This window comes from Canis lupus, chromosome 35 (genome assembly GCF_011100685.1).
Source record: "Canis lupus familiaris isolate Mischka breed German Shepherd chromosome 35, alternate assembly UU_Cfam_GSD_1.0, whole genome shotgun sequence".
Taxonomy (NCBI): Eukaryota; Metazoa; Chordata; class Mammalia; order Carnivora; family Canidae; genus Canis; species Canis lupus.
The window spans coordinates 19,760,618-19,777,928 of record NC_049256.1 but is presented as its reverse complement, the minus strand read 5'-3'; the positions used below and the strand labels follow the sequence as shown (position 1 = coordinate 19,777,928).

General features: G+C 42.5%; 1 long non-coding RNA gene across 1 annotated transcript; it reads right to left on the bottom strand.

Annotated features, from left to right (window-relative positions):
• Positions 1-3,427: 3,427 nt before the first annotated feature.
• On the bottom strand, positions 3,428-8,739 carry LOC111094025. The gene is made up of 3 exons (XR_005384174.1): positions 8,240-8,739; positions 4,982-5,061; positions 3,428-4,267 (listed from the first exon to the last, which is right to left on the bottom strand). It is a non-coding gene; the product is annotated as an uncharacterized LOC111094025 (long non-coding RNA).
• Between the last annotated feature and the right edge of the window lie 8,572 nt (positions 8,740-17,311).

Genomic DNA, 17,311 nt, shown 5'->3' with positions numbered 1-17,311 from the left:
GAGGACATAGAGCAGGTGCCAAAGCTCCATAGGAAGAAGAGTAGGAGCATATTGACAGTGGGGCTGAAGTCAGGGTCTGACTGGAAATAGATGTTAAACCCTACTGTGTGCATTTGTGTGTGTGTGTGTGTGTGTGTGTGTGTGTGTGTGTGTTGAGGATGATCCCAGGTGAAAGGCAGCAGGAATTGAGGAGTAGGTAACATAAGAAAAACTTGGAAATACATGCTACAATTACAGAAGAAGTTATAGGACAGTTTTCTGCTGAGTCAGAGCCTCCTTCCAGGACCCTATGATCCTCCTCTGAGAGCGTGGACCTGTTGTCTGATCCAGACTCAGATCAGCAGTTGTACCAGGAGGGTGTGAAGCACCAGCCTTGGGCAGTCTCTTCGGACTGGCCTGCCTTGCCCAGGGCCGCTGCAGAAGGAGCAGCTCCCAGGCCTGTGTTTTGCACCTTGTGACCCCTCACTACCCTGCCCTGCCCATCTCACAGCTGATTGGGATAGAGATGAGTATCCTCCTACAGGACAGAAAGCCCTTGGGCTGGCCCCTACCTGTAACGCTGTTCAGAAATAGAGAAACAGAGTCCATCAGACTTCTCTCTTATAACAAATATATTCAGATGGTGAGAAAGAGGCTGCTCAAGGTAAAATAGGGGTGGGAGAGGCCAGGATGGGTTGTGTTTGATGAGGGGGTGTTGGAAGCCTTGATGCCACAAAGGCAGCTGATGGTAGAAAGTAAAGTGCCACAAAGGCAGCTGATGGTGCTAAGAAATGAAGAGATGTGGAAAGAAAAGAGATAATGCTGCCTTGGAGCAGGAGAGTCGCTGATCCCTGGAGCTGTGTTAATTTCTAGAGTTTTGAATTCTGTGGTCCAGTTCCAGTCCGTGAGGATCCTTACAACACTCTGCCCCCTTTTCTTGTATTCTGAATGGATCTCTGTTGCCCTAACCACAAGCATCCAAAGAAAACAGAAGGGCACAAAGCCCTTGTGGTTCCCAGTGGGAAGGGCTCCTAGTAAATGGGCACTTGAGAAAAATCCCCCCTCTTCTCAACACCCTTAATAGGTCACCATAGTGACAGGTCTGGAGTGCCATAGCAGTGTGCTGGGCATCTTCTTGGGGCTGTTTGTTCTCTGGTTCTGCAGCGTAGCCCCCTCCCCCACCACCCCTCCCACCAGCCTCCTGGTTTGTGAAGCCAGCTGTCCCAGGCTTCCAACTATAGGTGGATATAGTTTATAATCATACAATAATATTTTAAGCCATTGTTAATTTCAGCCCAGTCCCAAGTAGAACACCTATCCAGATGGTCTTGAGCAGTAACTCAAGTAGTTGCAGAGCCACTCTTGGGTTAACAAAAAAGAAGTTCGCATCACTTTGGACTTACGCTTTCTGTGCCTCATAATCCTTATCTGTAAAATGGTGATCATAACCATTACTATGAAGAATTAATAGAATAGAGAAAAGAATAAACGAATAAACCCATGTAAAGCATTTGGGAGAGTATCCAGGGAATATTAAACCGTTAACACACAGGAGCGATTGTCTTGCATGCCCCCCTCTACTCTCAGGGACTTCCATTCCTTTTATAAATGCACCCAGCCACCTCTCTAACTTGGATGCTTATTAGAAGTGATGGTGTCCCTTTATGGCAGGCCTAATGTCCTTGATCTAACATCCTTGTTGTGCCGAGTGCCTTCTCCTTCCACTGCAAAATGGAGTCCATTTTATCTTTGATTTTCTGAAAACAATGTCCCAACTTTGCTGACCAACCCATTTGGAATTCCAATGAAAAAGAGTTCAGGCTCCTCAAAGTAGGATTATGCTTGGCATTTCTACCCTCGAAATGATCTTAGACCCTCACTTCTCCCGTTAAACCTAATGGTAGACTATAAGCAATGGCCACTGTGTCAACATCCTAGCTCAGAATGAAGCCATGCTGATCAGTATATCCTCTGGTTATTATCTGGGCTGCTAAAAAGAGATATTTGATGGTGCAGGAAGATCAATAAATGGGTTGTTAACAATTTTGAGCTAAACATAAAAGGACTAACCATGGCTGAGTAACATCAATGAGGTAATAATGACCATTTATTATATATAATCACCCCAAACAAGGCATTATACTGACTGCTTTATACAAATTATCTCCTTTTGTCTTTCCACAAGTCTGTGAGGTAAATGTTTTCTTATTTATTTATTTATTTATTTAAAGATTTTATTTATTTTTTCATGAGAGACACACACATACACAGAGAGGCAGAACAGAGACAGAGGGAGAAGCAGGCTCCATGCAGGGAGCCTGACGTGGGACTCGATCCTGGGTCTCCAGGATCACGCCCTGGGCTGAAGGTGGCACTAAACCGCTGAGCCACCCAGACTGCCCCCAAATTTATATTTATTGATGGGAAAACTAAGGCTTCAAAAGGTTCACTGACATGTCCAAACTGAACAGCGAGCAAGTGACAAAGCCAGGATCTGAACCCAAGTCTGTCTGCCCGGGGAGCCCGAGCCCCTGGCCTCTGTACTGCATGAGACATGGTGACCCAGGCGGTAACCACTTAGCGGTTCTGTAGAATCTCCAGCTGACATGTGTGTAAGGCCCATTCTGGAGATCTTAGAAACCACCACCAAGAAAAACCAGACTTTAGGAATAAACAGAAGTATGTGGAGTTCACTTGCACCTTCTCCTTTATGTTCTGTTTTTAAGGGCGGCAATAATCAAGCAGGTTCTCCTTTTTTGGACAGTCTGATTCTAAGTTAAAACATTATGCATATATTTGGGAAATCCAAAAGGGGTAAAGCAGAGATCCTAAAAACAAAGCAGCCCATCGATAGAAAAAATATATACTCAGACATATTGCAAATGAATTTTATTCAGTTTTGAGAATTTTCTGTGAAGTTCCAGAAACCCCTTTACATAAATGATGGCTCTCTGAAGGATCGTGAAAGCAGGCAGGGAATCTCTGTCTCTGCTACCCCAACCCTTACGTCATTTGGTACCCGTGCTCTTGCTACAGACTTTTGAGAGGGAAGGAGTGATCACATGCAGCCTGAATTGTGTTTACAAGAGTATAGAAGTAGGAGACGGAGATCATTTTTTTTTTTTTTCCTGAAAGAGTGATTCTTGACATAGCTCTGTGGCTTAGTCACCTTGCTTCCTTAGTGAGATGTTCCCAGGGGACTGAACACAGTACCCATAAGGATGGCAGTTTTTGCTGGTTCAAAACTTTTTGGTGGGGAGACTGTACATCAAACCCTGTCCCTCCTACAGTCATAACAGCTGCCTGTCACTCTGCCCTGCTGGCACAGGGCTTGGCTATTTTGATATAAAAAAAAGAGAGAGAAGATGCCTTTCCCCCTTTGCCCTCCCCTCCCTTACCCCTCCCCCCAGATCGTACAAAACCATGTGGATTTGCTGAACAGGTCTGTAAAATTAATTATACTGTGAGTGCTTGGTAACCAATGAATTGTAAATTGTGCATTATTAAAACAGCATCAGAGCTCTGACTGGTCTATTATTCTTTGGGGAATGAACAAAGATAAGAGCTTTATGTGCTTTAGAGGTCTTTCTTGCCACCATACAGCAGGCATGGAGAGGAAATATCAAGTAGCTTTTCGTTTTGTTTTGTTTTTCTGCAAGTTGAATTAAATAGAAAGTATCTTTTTTCCCCCCTCTCTTATTAAACTGTTCTGTGTGCCTTCTCAGCTCTGTGTGTAGCATCTACTAGGGTAGTGGGCCCTGAACAAATGCTATTCTGCAGTGATTGTGTTAATGTGCATCCATATATGCTCATACACAAACGCAGTGCCATGTCAAGTTAATGTGAACACGAGATATATGAGATGACATGGCATTGTAATCAAATAAATTGTGTTGATGTAGTGTTTCTCTACGGCAGCTCAGAAGAATTCAGAGGAAACAGTAGGACACATAAAAAAATATCAGCTGAGTGTGTATGTGCCAGAGGCCTTGTGGCTTTGGCTGGAAAAAAAAAAAGAATCTGGAAGAAAAGGTTTTTCTTGTCTCTTCTTTCTAGACACAACAGGATCGCCCCTGGGATTTGCTTGTGCACCTCTCTTCTTACTGAGCCATCTCCTCGATGCAGAATTTCTCCATATCTTCCTACCTGCCCTGATGATTCCTTCTAGGCACTTTGCATAGTTCTCCATGGAAACTTTCTCTTTCCACAATTGCCCAAGCCTGCAAGTCCCTGGGAATGCAGCTGCCAGTCAGCCACGCGGTGTGATTCTTACCAGCAGCCATTCTAGCTAAGAGAATCAGAAACAGGTACAAGGAAAAGCACACGTCATTTCACACGCACACACAGACACACACACACACACACACACACCACCAACACAAACCCCTGCCCCTCTCCAAACATAAATATTTACAAATCCACCATTTGGGGAGGAAATAGGGTGCCTCAGAATAGGGCTGCCCCTGAATGCTGTGCAGGACCAGATATGTAATCTGCAGGGCACAGTGCAAAAAGACAGCCATTCACAATTATTCACCGATTGTGCAGAATTTTGAGACAGCGATAGCAGAGCATTGCCCCGAGTGCAGGCCCTGTACAACTGCGTGGGCTGTACCCCCAGGAAGCCGGCCCTGTGGCAGAGGGACATCCGCCCAGTGCTTTGGGAGGGTTTCTGTATTTTTGGTGTCTTTTCATCTGCTAGCAGCCTAATGGGGCCATCAGGTACTTTCAGCATTTCTTCTGCCCAGAGAACGACAGTGCTACCCGTTCTTTTTCCCAGTAGGAGCCACAGAGGGATGGATCGTGTCTCCCATCTCCACCAAGAGCAGCCATTCCCAGCGTGAGACTGCTCTGGCCCAGGGAGGGCCCAGGAAGGATAGAAGATTCGAGATTCGCCATCTAGTCTGAGAAGGCTGTGGGGCTGGCACGGAGCTCAGTGCAGCATGAGACAGGCAGACAGACACACAGAGAGAGCACCACGGAACAACAGAAAACAACTTACTCATAGACTCTGATCTTAGACAGTCTCCTGGTTTTCCTGAGCGCTGCACTGTTGCTGCCTTGTTGTTCCCCAAACAACTCCTGTGATTTTGAAGGAGAGATGACAAGAGTTTCTCTTTCTTTCTTTTTAATGAGCATGTTCTCACTTATTCCTTCATATATGAATTTAGTATCTGAAGTGGGGAGGATGACCAGAGGCCGTGAGGATGGAGTGGGTAAGATGCTAGGAGGGAGGGCAGGGACAGAATGCATCACACTAATGGTTTTGGGGGTACACAATCACAGCAGAGCATGGCTGGTGGAGGGGGCGCGGGCAGCAGGACAGCCGTGCTGGTGAGCTCTACCCAGCCCTGCAGGTCTACCTTCCTGCAAGGCCTTCGGATTTCTCAGTGACCCTGCCACCTCTGTGAGGACCTCCACCCCTCGCTGTTGTCTTCAGAGGACAGATGTGTTTAGCTGCCCTCCGGAATGGATTCAGACATAAGTCTTCTTCCCGATTCCTTATCACCAGAATTGTAGGCATGCAATTTCAGGGAATGAATAGATCAGCCCAGAGGGGGCAGTGGTCTGGGTGATAAATTTGGTTAAGATAGGGAAATTAAAACAAAACCGAAAACACAACAGAATGTCTTGTAATCCATGTACCGCGTTGTTGTCACAGAAAATGGGTTTTGCTTTCGCCCCAGAAGAACACCGGCAGAGAAAGTAGTATTCATAGGGGTGGGGAGGTGTTGAAGTGCTATTCTAACAGCACCGGACTAGCCTTTGCTGGACCTCAGAAAACTAAGCCAGAAGATCCCACCTGCCCCAGGACAGGGAAAAGAGGCTCTTGCAGCCAACAGGCCCTATTTATGAGTGCAGTGTGCCCTAAAATTCAAAAGAGGGCAGCAGATAACTGACACTGCCTGTAGCACCAGGCAGGCATGTAACCTGAGGAATGTCAGCAGGAAAATTTGCCAGTTTATCAAAACTCATGTCATGCAAGAGTTAGCCATGCCAGAAATTTGTGTTTCTAGACCGTGTGTTTAATGTAAAAGCAAATATTTGATTAATGGAATCTAATGAGCTTTGGTGGCGTTGAGGGCAAGTGTAGGCCTATTGCACACCCCAGCAGCCTCATGCCACATTAGTTAGTGCTGTAAAATCTGTGATGGCAATGTCAGGACGTCAGGGCCCGGGACGAGGGTGTGAGGTGGAGAGACCTACCCATAAGCTCTGTGCTTTCCTGCAAGTACTTTTACTGATCCTTTGAAATGGGCAGGACCCTTCCCACAAAGTGTATGTAATCATTTCCTATCTGGTAAATTCCACAGAGTGTGAGATTCGAAGGATATGGGAAGAGCAGATTCCCTTCGATGTTTCCAGGGCTTCCAGAGGACAGAAAGTTCGTGGCAGTGGGGACAGGCCCAATCTGTATCCCAATCTGGAGACTGGGATTTGAGGGGGAGGTTAGGGGCACATGGAAGAGAAGAGAAAATTGCTGAAGGGGAAGAGGGATGAAGTTCTCAGTGGAAACCACAGTCTTCAACCCAATCCTGCAGAGAAAGTATTAGGGTTTCATCCCTGGGATCACTCAGTGCACTGCTTTATGATCCTATTTCCTAAAAAGAGTGGTGATGAGGCATTGACCCCAAACACAGCTTCACGGAGAACTTCTTCTGTGTCTTCTGGCAAGGAGTCACAGAGAACAAAAAGGAAATCTTAATATTAAAATAAACCCTGAAATGAGATTCCAGGGTCTCTGACATCCATGATAGTCTTTTTTTATTTGACCTGGCTTGAAGTAATTATTTTCACCCTGGATTTTTTAAAAAAACATTTTAAAATCCTGTCGATCTACCAAGGGGGCATCAAACTGCATAAGGAATCTAGAAGACGTTGCCTCTGAAAAGTTGAACTCTTTATTTTTAGCATGTTTGTGATTTCTAGAAAGAATTGAAGATTTTTTTTATTTCATCAACAAGTTAGACTATTTAAACTGTGAAGAGTTGCCATTAAGGCTTGAGAAAATGCATATTATCTTTTTTTTTTCACCTAAAAATTAACAGCTGCTATACTGCCTAGATGCACACCTGATGCTAGACAAACGGTTTCTGAGAAACATGCCCTAAAACTTTGGGCTGATTTAATATTAAACAATTACTACAGAGCTGAGAAAATCAGCCCCTTTATAGATGCTGGTGAACAGAGGATTCTCTTTATATGTATAATAATAAAAACCAGACTTGGCAAGAGCGAGCAGGTCTGCAGTGATTGTGCATTTCTTTGTATTCTCTAAAATAATGAGGCAGGAGATTATTTTTTACTGGTGTTTCACATGTCATGAAGTTAGAATCGCAAATTGATAAACAAATTGATAAGGTCCCTAATGTCCTGTAGGATCACTAAGGATTTATGGGGCTTTTGTAGGTATCCTTGGAGTCTGCTTGTAATCTAGAATGATCATGAGATCTTTCACTTCAAAATAACTCTACACTAAAAGATACATTTCTCTTTTCCAGAGCAGTTATCTCTAGAGTTAAAAAAAAAAAAAAAAAAAAAAAAGTTTTGTTCTCTTAGGAACATAGCCCTCTTGGGAATGACCTCAGTCCTCAAATTACAAATGCAAAAAACAAAAGGCTGTGTTTACAGAATTTTTTTAAGAGGAAAATGATCTGCAAGAAAGAAAAAAAAATGCAAAATACATGGCTCAGGATAAATAGGAGCCTGATAATATAAACAACCGTATTCTCTATTGAACTTAGGAAAGTTAAGGAGGCTACAATTTGGAAGACCTGAGTTTTGCTGGCAGCTCCGCCCCCGCCTCACGTCTTCGTTCAAAAGGCACATTTTTACATTTCTGACCCTCAGTTTCCTTATCAGGAAAATGAGGGCATTTGATTTTACTTCAAATTTCTTATTTTATGATTCACTGGAGTGTTGCAACTGACACAGCAAGCTCCCAAACATTGGTCTCTCTACCTTGCGGAATTAATCTTGGCTTTATTTACGGCCAAGCATAGCTACCAGAGATTATGTGAAACATCTATGATAAAAGGCATACTTTGCTAAGCCATGCAGAAATGCACAGGTTTTATGCTCTTTTGAACTTTACTCTGTCGCTTGTATACTGTAAGTATGCTGTGTCCTGCGCCCGTGTTAGGTCTTTGGTTTCAAAATCGTTTCTCTACCAGGAGATTATTGTTGGGATCCCAGTGTATTTAGCCCAGAGTGTGGCAGTCTGTGGTTGGAGTTCCTCCCCTGGCCCCATCCTCAGCACCTGTCTCCATCCTGCAGCCGTCAGCTATGCATCAGAACGTAGACGGAGGAGCCAACAGCAGGGCACCTGACCATGCGACCAGCAAAATCAGCAGATATGAAGGCCCCCGTTTTCATTTTCCATAATCATCTCTCTTCCTCTGCAGTTCCTTCTTGCTACTCAGACTGCCACCTTCCCTCAAACCCTTCTTCTTCCATCAACGTTTATGTCATTTATGACTTCTGGGTGCAGAGTCCCTCTGGTTTATTCAGGAAAGAAATGACACAGAAGGTTGGAAATCGGGGTTCTCCCAGAAATGTTGGAGCCTTTATGGAATTCTTTGTCCTCCACACTGAGGACCCAGGTGCCTGTCCACTTCTTGCTCCTCCATTCTCGTGAACCCCATTTTCCTACCGTTAGAGGGCACGCACATGTGTAGGTCTTACATGATGAGTAGGGGCAGGAATGATTGGAGCAAAGGAACTAAATGATCAGGGGATGGCCCCCGTGCTGCATTAGGAGCTTCCCACACATGATTTGCATACAGACTCCTATTGTTAAGTATTGTGACCTCATTATAAAAGGAAGTTTGAGTGAGGTTCAGAGAGGTAAAGTACCTCGCCTGAGGGCACACAGTCAATGGCAGAGCTCCGAATCTAATTCCACAGACTTACCATTGTTTCCTTTCATAGAGTCCTTACTCAATTTTTGAAGAACTAAAACTATCCTTTCTACTCCTTTTAAAGTCATATACAATTTTACCACAGAGAAATCTGTTAGATGAAATTAAGGCACAATTGTATTCTTTCCCAATTTTTCATGCGTGCAGTATTTGAATGTTTGATAGCCATTAATGAGGACAGCTCAAAGGTAAGCACAGCAGCTGGAGCAAGACCAGCGAGACTGTTTTTCAACACCATGTTCTAGGTCATGCTTTAGGATGACATAATATACTAGGGAAAATGACATATTTTTTTTTCTAAATTTGTTTACCCAGAAGACTCTCTTTACCATTAAAATAATATTGCTCATTGCTGCCTACACAAGCATACCTCCTCCAGGCATTTGCTAGGTCATCACATAGATGTAACGAGAGAATGTCATGATTTGGAATGACACAGAGGAAGGTAGAAGATGTCTTCTTTCTTTCGTGCTTTTCTTTAGAAAATTTAAGATACGGGGCAACACAGGTGGCTCAGTGGTTTAGCGCCGCCTTCAGCCCAGGGCGTGATCCTGGAGACCCGGGATTGAGTTCCATGTCGGGTTCCCTGCATGGAGCCTCCTTCTCCCTCTGCCTGTGTCTCTGCCCCCCCCCCCCCCCCCCGTGTCTCTCATGAGTAAATAAATAAAATCTTAAAAAAAAAAAAAGGAAAATTTAAGATTTAGTATGATAGGTAAAGCAAAGGTTATTCTGAATATTTTGGGGTTTGGGTTTTTTTTCGATTTATTTATTCATGAGAGACAGAGAGAGTGAGAGAGAGAGAGGCAGAGGCAGAGGGAGAAGCAGGCTCCCCGCTTAGCAGGGGAGCCTGATACAGGGCTCCATCCCAAGACCCTGAGATCATGATTTAAGCCGAAGGCGGATGCTTAACCGACTGAGCCACTCAGGCACCCCAAATATTTTGATTTAAAGAAAGATTGAAATAAGAGTATGGAGGACTCAGCATCTTGATGGCTCACTTGTCCCAGAGACCATACCACAGTCTCCCTTTCCAAGCAGCTCCCTCCTAGGCATCCCCTACTAGTACCGACTTCCTTTCTCCTGTTGGATGTTTTTGCCGTGATCTTCTGTTGATATATTAACTTCTCTTCTTCACTTAGAGCTTCTGTGACTTTGGAAAGTGATGTCAAAAAGGAGGACAAATACACCAGATGTGGCGTAACAAGAACAGCCTAAGACTCTGTAACATTGTATATATTACAACAGTGTTTCTCAAAGTGGGGTTCCTGGGAGACTTGCCTCAGATTTGCCAGGGAAAAGCTAAAATGCAGATACTTGGTTCCTACCCTATACCTAATCAATCAGAATCTCAGTGGTTAGGAGGAAGGGATGAGTGGAAGTCAGGAATCCAAAATTTAAAAATCTCTAGAGGTAATTGTTATATATATGTATGTATATATATATATATATATATATATATCCAAATTATCCAAATTATAACTAGTGTTATAAAGTATTTTCATCTATGTTGCTTCCTTTGTCTCTTTCGGGAGCCCTCTGTGCTGGGTAATTATTAATATCCAGCCATTTTACAGATGAGGCCTTTGGAACTTGGAGAAGTGACTTACCTGAGGGGACACAGCAGGCTGAGGAGCTCTGAGCCCATCAGTCTGTGCCCCTCCACCACACCACACTGCCTCCCTAGACCACAGGGGTCCACACGCACAAATGTGCAGGACAATAGGGTTGAAAGTCTTTTGTGTTTTTGGTTCCGTATCTAAAAATTCATCATTAGACCCAAAGTCACATAGATTTTCTCCTATGTTTTCCTCAAGAAGTTCTACACTTTTGTACTTATATCTGGGTCTAACTAAGATCCATTGTGAGTCAAGCTCTTTGAAAGGTCTAAGGTCTTGGTCGCTTTTTGCATGTGGACCTCTAATTGTTCCAGCACCAGCTGTTGAAAAGACTATCCTTTCTGCATTGAATTGCCTGTGCTCCTTTGTCAACAGACTTTAAAATACTCAATATGTGCTATAAAAGCACATCACCAGGGCCTCTGGGAGGCTCAGTCGGGTAAGCGTCTGCTTTAGGCGTAGGTCATGATCTCGGAGTCCAGAGATCCAGCTCCAAGTGGGGCTCCCTGCTCAGAGGGGAGTCTGATTTGCCCCCTTCCTCTGCACCCCCCCCCCTTGTGTGCTCTCTCTCTCTCAAATAAATAAATAAAATCTAAAAATATATATATATATTACCCCTGTTTTTTATTTTAAAAGTCAGTCGGATCAGTCCTACATTTAATGGTTATTTGCTTAAGATTTGAACCCCAGCTTCTTAGGAGAGAACACCAGTCAACTTGTAGATTAGAATACAGAGCGAGATAAACCACTTAGGAGTAAACTGGAATAGAATCCATCGGTATTGAGTTTGTGGCCTTTGGATTAGAGACAGAGAAACCATCTGAATCCACCACTCCACCTTTCAGGCTTCTGTCTTCTACACTGGAAAATAAAAGGCAGGTTACCAGACATATTCCAGGTTGCTAATCATCTGATTCTACTTCTAGGGCCCCAGAGCATAGGAGTGGAAATGAAATTTTCATCCCTAGAAGGTTTTCTTTCCCATTGGAGAGGCAAGTCTCATCCTTTAGAACTGACTTGTGAGGATTCATTGCACCTACTGTGGCTGATCTATCCCAAGCGTCTTCCCTGGCCTATGAGAACAGAGACCTGAGGCACATCTGTAGAGACCTGAGCATACAATCTTCCTGAGTGCCCCCTGCCAGCTGCTTCCACCACAGACCCATCTCAGTCTATTTCTGCAGAGTCATCCCTCCTTACCGCATGTTTTCATCTCTGGCACTGAGGCATCTTTGTTGACTCACCCCAACTTGGGTCAGTCATATTTCTTTCTTTGGGATACAGGATCTGCTCTGCCTCTCTCTTCTCAATCTCTCCTTCCAACTCTCTTTGCCTAAGGCTGACCACACTCCCTTATTCTCAAGAACCCACAGCTTATCTGTTTTTTTCATGTTTAAGGCAGCCAAAGGCTTTTTACGAGATAATGAAAACCCCTCAACCACAATTTTGAGTTGCAAAGAATTTGCTAGATTTGCTGGCACAGAGAGTTACAGGAATGTTCTTCTGGTACTTTGTGGTCTGGAATCCCTGGAGGGTCAGGGATCTACAGGGAATGCAGACATGTGAAAATAATAACACTATAGCATGGGAGGGGTGGCTGTTTTGGGGGTGAGGAAGAGAGGCATCGTATACTTTTTGCAGAAACGGTGATAGTGGGCAGCCCTGGTGGCGCAGCGGTTTGGTGTAGCTTGCAGCCTGGGGTGTGATCCTGGATACCCGGGATCGAGTCCCACATCGGGCTCCCTGAATGGAGCCTGCTTCTCCCTCTGTCTGTGTCTCTGCCTCTCTCTCTGTGTCTATGAATAAATAAAAAAAATCTTTAAAAAAAAAAAAAAGAAAGAAATGGTGATAGTTGAAGGATGGTGAGTTTAACAGCTGGCCAGGCTGAAAGTGGGGATCAAAGGCTCCAGACAGAAGTAATACCATATGCAAAGGAAGGGAAGCATGCATGAGCATGAGCACATTACTTTGGAAGCGGACAGGTTAACCCTTATCCACAGATGGGCAAGTTAGCTGATTCAGGTGGTTCGGCAGGTGTCCCTACCCATGATCCATGTGTGTCCTTCTCTTGGGAGATCAACCTTGCACTGTCAAGACTAGGGAGATAAGCATGTTTTGCTGTGTAGCATGTACAGGACATGGCATAGTTGTGGCAAAGGCATAGAATGTGTACTTGAGGGCGGCCAGAAGTAGGGGAGAGAAAGGATGGCTGGGGCGGGACGTTCAAAAAATCCTTACATCCAGGTCCTGGGGCAGGTAGAGGACCTTGCTTAGCCTCTGGGTTCCTTTTGCATCTATCTTATAGTGCAGCTTCAAGGAGGAGACCACATGCCAGGTGTGACTGCGGGGATCTGAAGGAAGCATGTGACTTGCTCATCTGGTAACAGGCAGTGACTTTTGGGAACCTAATAGGCTGGTGCCTTGATCTTGGACTTCCTAGCCTCCAGAACTGTGAGAAATAAATACATGTTTAAGCCACCGGGTTTATGGTACTTGGTTACAGCTGCCCCAACTGACTGAGTGAAGAAGGGATCTATCTACAAACGGTGGCAGGTTTGGCAGGGGGTCCATGAAATCTGGTTTCAAATCCACTGTGCTTCGGAGGTGGAAAGGACCAGAAGGCAGTTAGATAGAATGGTCTGAAGCTCAGCTGTGAGCCACGAAAATAAATAGGCAACGAAAGAATAACCGAGGGCAGTACCAAGAGACTCTCTTAGGGGAAATGTTCTTAATTCAGTTCAACGAATATTTTATAAGGTTAGGCACTGAAAGACATGCAAAGGAGAATCACACAGAGCCTTCTCCTTCAAAGAGCCTGCCTTGTTCTAACTATAGCCATGGACTCAGGTTTCCACACCAATGAAAAGTGTTTCTAAGAACTCTTGCTGAAATAAGATGTCAAATTCATGTCTACAAATCTAGGTCTGTTTCCTGGGCTTTCTGTGAGTTTGACATATTGGTCCTTTTTTCTTTCTTTCTATTTTCCTTCAGATTACTCATGAATTTCTTTCTTTTTTTTTCTTCAGGTTACTTATGAATTTCAGACAAATTCTAGGTTATGATAATTGATGTCCTTCTTTATTTTCCAGCCTGCTTTATGCTTAAACATACCATGATTGACTTATAGCCATCTGAAAAGATGGGGAGTGCATTTTTTATGGAAATTTTCAATCTTTGCAATTAGAGTGTAGAGAAAATGGAAGGTTAATGCAGTTCGTTTATTTTTTTTAAAGTGTAACTCCTTTTTGAAAAATACTTTTCTGTATGTTCATTAACTGTTTTTAGATAAACACACACAGACATATATACAACTACAGTCTCTCAGTTGACTGCCAAAGTTTGTGAAGAAAATAATAAATGTTTTAGAAAACGTTTAAAATATTTAAGAAAATATTTAAAACATTTAAGCAAATATTTAAATAAAATTTAAGAAATGTCCTAAAATATGAATTTGCAAGAGGACTGTATGTAGACTCCAATATTTCCATTGGAAATGAAACTTTGCAACTAAAGAGAAAATTTCAGGAGCGCCTAGGTGGCTCAGTGATTGAGCTTCTGCCTTTGGCTCAGGTTCTGATCCCGGGACCCTAGGATCGAGTCCCACACTGGGCTCCCTGAACGGAGCCTGCTTCTCCCTCTGCCTAGGTCTCTGCCTCTCTCTGTGTGTCTCTCATGAATAAACAAAATCTTAAAAAAAAAAAAAAGAAAATTTCAAAATGTGAACTTAATACACATGCTAAAAGTGCTAAGTCACACTTTATAGCATAAGGAATTGAGGAACCTTAATTTAAAGCAAATAATTGTGTCTTGTCCCACTAGGAATTTGCATATTTTGCTAATGCTTATGGATTCTGATCTCAGAAAATTCCTTTCTAAAGTGTGAGATTTCTTATTGGGAAAAAAATTCAGATACAAGGGGATTAGCATAGAAAAATTGGTCTTGCTTCTCTCTATTTAAACATTTTTAAGTCCAATTCTTTGTCAGTTAACATTTTAGCCACTGGAATACAGGTAACACGTCTTGTTCTTTCCCCCAGAAACTGGTGTGTTTACTTTTATGGACTCAGAGGGGCTTTTCAAATTAACTTCAAATTTTTATGGCCCTTTTTTTCATATCCCATGTGTGAATTTGCTGTGGAGACTTAGGAATGATGGAACTGCACTCAGCAGCCCACTAGTGAATTGGTTGGCTTAGGTGAGTGTTGAGGACCTTTGGCAATGCGGCGCAGGCCTGAGTTTTAGCACTGAAGCAAAAGTTTTTAGAGCAGGCCAGGTTATGAATCAATATGAAGGAGGCACTTGAACACAATGTGCACTTTAAAAAATTCATTGAAAATTTGAGAGCATTTTCAATGAAAGTCGATAGGACTGCAATTTGTCTCCCTTGAACAGATTTGTTCGCTTTTGTTAAGAGTTTTGTCTTTTAAAGTATTGATCAAATCAATGCTCAAGGTAGAACTAGGTCCAATTACAATCCTAACACCTTTTTGGGCAACTGTTCTAATAATATAATTAATATTTTAGCAAAACATCATGGATCATACCTGAAAGAAATCACCTGGGTCTGAAGAATACCTACTGAGGGCAGCCCTGTTAAGATTAACTCTGAGGTGTGTAGATTAATTTCCTGGACTTGCAAAGCAGGAGAGGGAAGGTTTTCCTTCCTTACAAGCCTGGAGGGTTTGGTGTTTGGCCCTGTTGAGACCCTAAGGGCTATTTGGGCTGATTAACATATATGTAATTAAAGTGCACCAGCTAGAAAGGCAGAACCAGTTTTATTTGGCTCTGTACTTCTGTGAATAATTTCTTTCTCTCTACATTATTTACCTTCTGTGTCCGTGTGGGGGAGGGAGAGGAGGGATCTAGCTTCCCTGGACATCCTTCCACTGCCTTGTTTAGGATTATTATTATTGCTTCCTATCCTGGCAGACAGAAGGGCAGCCCCAGTGGCCCAGCGGTTTAGCGCCGCCTTCAGCCCGGGGTGTGATCCTGGAGACCCAGGATCAAGTCCCACGTCAGGCTCCCTGCATGGAGCCTGCTTCTCCCTCTGCCTGCGTCTCTGCCTCTGTGTGTGTGTGTGTGTGTGTCTGTCATGAATAAATAAAATCTAAAAAAAAAAAAAAGAGTAGACAGGCTTTGCCTAGCATTCAAACTAGATTTTCTTTCCATTCATATCACCATTTTTAAGCCACATTTTTCATCACAGGGTAAGAAACACTGTAAATAATTGAGGTGATCCATCAAGAGACCCATTCTTGATAATGAAAAATTGCATAACTCAGTAGAAGTCAATTAAAAACCACAAACTTCAGACCCCTTTGCTCAGTGAAGATTTATTTTTATAGTAGGCATTTAATACGATAGATTATGGAGGTCAAAATTTTTTAAATTTCTAAAAATTCAGTTAGAGCTTGACAATCAACAGAAGATTTATACAGTATCAAAGTATATTAGTTTTTATTTTTCTCATTCCTTTAACTTGAGATGTTTGAGGTGTTCAGGATTTTATAACCATATTAGAAATGACATCCCACTGTGGGATACTTTTTTATTCCTTTGCAGGTTTTAAATGCTTCGTACTCTTTGTCCCTATAAAATGAAAACTACCTAAACTAAGAAGTTAGGACATTTTCATCAGTTAAACCAAGTATCTGAATACTTAGGACTAGATAAACAACTTGAAATGTTTTTGTTGTCTGGTTGCTTGGTTAGGTCACAGACCATACATAGAATGTAATATCTTATACAACTCCAGGTAATTAAAAAAAAAAATAATGCCAGTGTCTTTAGAGATATCCAAGCTATGCAAGTGGCCAAGGGTAAAATGCCAAGTCTCTGAAATATGATGTCCATTATACTTTTCTTCCCTTTCCGTGTTTTTTTCATGCCCTAAACCTAAAATGAACTAAGGTGCAACATCTATCTTCAAAAACATAAATATTTAACTATTTGTTTTAAGGTTCATAATCTCCCATTAGAACTTTAAACTGTATCTAACGGCTTAGGTAGGTTTTGGCAGTCAGGCCTGGCAGATGCCTAACTCCAATCAACAGCGCACATGTGATCTGCTTCCTCCTGAAATTAAACTGCCAAGGAAAAAGGAGGAATCGTGCTCTTTATTTAATAACAAAGAATGCTATCGTTAGAATTCTCCAGATTTGGAATTCCAGCAGTGTTTCTCTGTTTTCTTCTTGATGTGTGACAAGAACGAATACTATAAAAAATAAAAATAAACCTCATGTAAACAAGCAGTTCTTTGACTTTATAAGGCTCAACATCAAATATATCAAATTCTAAAAATACCAAAGACCAGTGAAATGTCAAAGCTGAGGGGATAACATGCTGGGGATAGAACAGGTTTTTAAGTCTTTCGATTTATTTGAACCTACTAGCATTAACTTTATGTTCATAGTTGCCACTTCAACAGACTACTGGAGTCCATGAGATTTCATATTCATATAAATATTTGACTTTGACCTCATAAAAAGTCCCTTGGGTCTATAATACTTTTATTCTTGTATAATCTGAAACAAATCCTTTCCTTTTAAAAATCAAACAGACCACGTTACACACACAGTTGACTAACTATTTACAAAGCACCCAATTAAATCCTACTTAATTCTCTCTCACTCTAAAAATTCCATCTAACTGGTGTGCAAAGTACTGACCACATTAAATGCATCATGTTCACAGGCCCTGATGGTCCCTATCCAACCTGGAAAATACTGACTTCATTAAAGAGAAAAGAAAATCTTAAAAAATAAGTAAAGCGTTTTGAAGAAACGAGACCAGAAA